Below are 4,678 nucleotides of genomic sequence, written 5' to 3'. Positions count from 1 at the left end.
GGTGAGCATCTTCCATCACCGCTGGTCAGCTGCATGGAGCCAGCAGGGAGGTGCATAAAGAAATCCCAGGTCCACCCATAAATAGTCTCTATGTCAACCTCGAGAGTATGAGAGTCCCCTCTGTGATCCTTGAATGTGTCTGGGGACTATTGCTAGTGGGGCTCTGGACACAGTTCTCCTTTTCCTAGTGAATGAATTCCAAAGGGCAGAAATCATGTTGACTCTTGGGCCAGATGACCAGGGAGCGACCGATTTTGAGTGGCCAGAAACCATCTTCTCTCACTTTGGCTATGTTTCTGACTCCAACCCCCTTACCCATGGGCCCATCTTGAGTCGTGAGGAAATTTTTAGGGGTCCCACCTTCCCAGACCTATTCCAAACTTGACTTATGGGACTGTGGCACCATCTCTGATTATGAATTCTGTGAGCACCTCAGCATCAGTGTCAATGTCCATCTCTGAGACGTCCGAGAAGAAAGTCCCACAGATAATTCTGTCTTATCTCCCACAGCAAGAGAGTATGCTGTTCTGACTCAGTAAATCTCAAATTTCTGTCATTTTCACATTACCACCATGATTTTGGCCATACTGTACATTTTATTTGCTTAATGTTTTTCTACAGATAGGTTCACTTTCATAGAATGACAAAAAAAAAAAGAACATATTTACTTTGAAGGAAAAGTTTTTATCACTGCGCAAACTGGAAAATCGATATTGCATGCCATAAATAGACCGTGACTATAAAAATAAGCACGATGGGAGTTCATGGTGGATTAAACACAAATGTTTTACTCTGCTTATGGCTGAAACCCTAACAAAATGACAGTTAAGGGATAAAAAACAAAAAGGCATAAACCCACAGGACCAAAAAGGAACAGAAGAGGAAGATAGCAAATGACAGATGTCAACCAACTTTTGGAGACTAGTGAGAAAATGGATCAAGAAGAATTGACATCTAGGTCTGAAAGCAAGGAAGCAAAGAGATAAGTTGTTCTGAGCAGCAGTGCCCTGGAAAGTCTCCAGGAAAGGTGGGAGTTCAGGTAGGGCTAACGCCAGTAAAATTAATGGAAATCCTTAATTAGAATCTGTTGGACCCCTAGATTCTCTCTCTCCTCAACTCCCTGTCAAGTACCACTACTAGCAGAAGATGGGAAGTTTATTACTTGGGGAAGATGATAATGAAATGGGTCCTTCCATCATTAAGAGAATGTTATGATACCTTCTAAAGGTTGAAAGTGCAACTGACTGCAAAGACAAATCCTTAGTGTTTTATGACCTGGGTAGCACACTGTCCTTGGGCAATGGGTCTGCATGCACTGAAATGTTGAGCCTAGGGGACACTGTGGGCACTGCAGCTTCTGCTGTACTCAGCTAAAAAAAGAGATTACATCCATCAATAGAAACACAAAACTATAAAAAGAGACAAGCCCTGAGACCCTGAGAACAAAAGGAAGGGCAAAAAGATGGAGAAAATCAGATAAAGGATAAAAAACAGGTGCATTGCTGCACGTCTGCTATCTGAATGATAAACCTTCCAGAGACAAAAGAAATAGAGGATACAAGAAGGGGGGAAATTCTCAAAGAAATAATACAAGAAAATTTCCCAGAAATTAAAGGCTTTGGTTTTCAGATTCAGTGGGCCCACTGAGTGCCCAACAGAATGAATGAACAACCAACAACACCAAGGGATATCATCATGAAATTTCAGAGCGCCAGGGATAGGAGAAAAAGCCTAGGATATTGGATCACAGGATACTGAATCATTCAATCATAAATCACTGAATCATAAACCATAATGGAAAAGAATATAAGAAAGAATGTATATATATGTATGACTGAATCACTTTGTTGTATAGCAGAAATTAACACAACATTGTGAACCAACTATACTTTGATTTAAAAAGAAAGAAAAGCCTAAAATCTTCCAGGGAAAGAAAGAAGAAACAAAACAACAAAAAAACCAGTTCACATAGATAAGGAATTGGGAATGAATGAGGCAATGGAGTTTTCCTCAGCAACACTGGAAGCCAATGGAATAATACCTTTAAAATTCTGAAAGAAAATTATTTCAGTGCTTAAATTTTATACACAGCCAAACTATCAATCCAAGGGAAGGGAATAATAAACGCTTTTTTTAAAGGGATGTCAGATGTCAAAAATTTGCACCCTTTCTCAGGAACATATCAGAGGATGTGCTCCATCAAAACAAGGGAGTAAATCAAGAAAGATGAAGACATGAGATCCAGGGAACAGGGCTCATACACAGGTCAGAAGCAAGGGAAGTCACTGGTGACAGCTGTGCTGTAGACCCTGAGAGCAAGGGGATCAGATGGGGCAGGAGGGTGAATGTCTCCAGGAAAAAATGGAACTGACAGATTAACTGACAGGTGTGGCCGGGTGTAAAATTGGATTGAGGGCCTTTGTACAGAGCTACTGGAGGGTGTGGGAAGAGTCACCCAGACATTCAAAGAAAGCCAAGCCAAAGGAGGCAAAGGCCAGGAAAGGATGACATCCCCTAAGACACTATCGGACTAAGCTGTGAGTATTTACTCATTTATCATAATAAAAATACTCAATCTGGATTTAATAAAACATACAACAAACCAGTGGTGGGAAGTTGGAAAGAAGGGGAAATATATGTGAGTAAGAAGTGGTCTAAGAGATCACTCACTGTTCATATTTGGAAATAATACCTACCTGTTGTATGAGAAAAATCAGGAGATAGTAGCATAAACATGTCATTTAAAAGTATAGGGCTTCCCTGGTGGCGCAGTGGTTGAGAGTCCACCTGCCGATGCAGGGGACACGGGTTCGTGCCCCGGTCCGGGAGGATCCCATGTGCCGCGGAGCGGCTAGGCCCGTGAGCCATGGCCACTGAGCCTGCGCGTCCGGAGCCTGTGTGCCGCCACGGGAGAGGCCACAACAGTGAGAGGCCCGCGTACCGCAAAAAAAAAAAAAAATAAATAAATAAATAAAAGTATAGAGGGGAAAAACCCCAGAAGAAACAGCTAGAAGAATTGACAGTGGTTGCTTCAGGGAATTGGCGTTTGGGGGTTGGGAGGGAGGTGCGGACCAAGGGGCCTGCAGTTCATTACAGGCTTTGTACAATTCAGCTCTGGGTTAAGCAATGTTTATGTATTACTTTGACACATCTTTTTAAAGGGATCAAAAACTAATACAATTAAAACAAAACAAGGTGATTTAATTTTCGCTAGAGGACAGGGCAAGTAGGATCAAAATTTACTGAGACTTGGAAGAATCGGAGGCCCTCTCAATGCAGGGACTTGAATAGGACTGGGTAAGAAGCAGGAGATAACAGTTCAGAATTGGTGGAAACAGCGAGGGAAGGATTTTGAGAGGACAGATTCAAAGGAATCTTAGGGCACAAGTTGTCAGTGGTTGCTTTCACTGAAGAGGTGATGGGTCTTTTGGAAAGACCAAGCATTTGCTTCGTAGGACAGTCCTGTCAGGCTAAACTTCAAGTCAGGCTAAAGAACATGGAAGAGCAAAGACGTGTTAATGCAGACGATGAGGTATGGCTTGGTTCTCAGCATCTAGGCGGAGCGTGGGGTGGTGGGGTGAGTGGGGGGCGGGGCATGGTTTGGGTTCTTAGAGACAATGAAGAAGGAATAATTGACCAATATTAATGAATGCCGGCCACCTTGGTGTATTATCTATGCCCAGGGTACCTAGGCCCACATTTTGAAATATAACATGTGGTAGTATAGTAAACAAAGTGTTACTATTGGGGAATGCTAATTACACTCTGATAATTATTAGTCCTTAAAACTTGAGGGCCTGAACTTTGATGATCTTTGTCTACCTTCAGTGATTCAGAAACAGGGAGAGAAAGAGAGAGAGGCACAGCCTCAAAGCCATCAAAGGGCATCGCGGTTACCTCGCAGATGTGGGGGGAGCCAGCTTGAGGCCAGTCCCATCCCATCTCTGCCTGGCCAAAGAAGAAGACAGCCAGGGCTCTCTCGTCTGGGCCTTTTCAAGTTTCCAGTGTCCTAGGTATTTGAATATTTGAGGCATTTCATTTCATTTTGTATATACATATACATATATACACACACATATATACAAATTACATATATATAATTCTTTTCTATTTAATCCACTAGAAGATCTTGAATAATACACAACAGAAGGCCATGGCTGGCATTTACTGCCTGCACTTACTGTGTTCTCAGATGTTTCCCTCTCACTTTCCCTGGCCCAGCCCAGAGAGGAGTAACAGGGACCTCCAGACCCACCAGGGGTCCATCAGAACACCTGACCTGGGGCTTCCCTGGTGGCGCAGTGGTTGAGAGTCTGCCTGCCGATGCAGGAGACGCGGGTTCGTGCCCGGGTCCGGGAAGATCCCACATGCTGCAGAGCAGCTGGGCCCGTGAGCCATGGCCGCTGAGCCTGCGCGTCCGGAGCCTGTGCTCTGCAGCGGGAGAGGCCACAGCTGTGAGAGGTCCGGGTACCGCAAAAAGCAAACAAACAAAAAAACCCGCCTGACCTGGGCCGGGGGTTGGGGGGGCGGGGGTGTCTGTGTCCTGATGTCCACGCTCCTGAATGCTGCCTCCCTGCTGCTCATGCCCCTGCTTCTGAAGTTCCCCCGTCCTGGAGACAGGGTGCCGAGGATATTCTTTCTGCACATATAAAGTTCATTTTCTGATGAAAATAGGATC

This window comes from Leucopleurus acutus (genome assembly GCF_964270905.1).
Source record: "Leucopleurus acutus genome assembly, chromosome: 20".
NCBI classification, from domain to species: domain Eukaryota; kingdom Metazoa; phylum Chordata; class Mammalia; order Artiodactyla; family Delphinidae; genus Leucopleurus; species Leucopleurus acutus.
Note: the sequence above shows the minus strand (reverse complement) of the source record.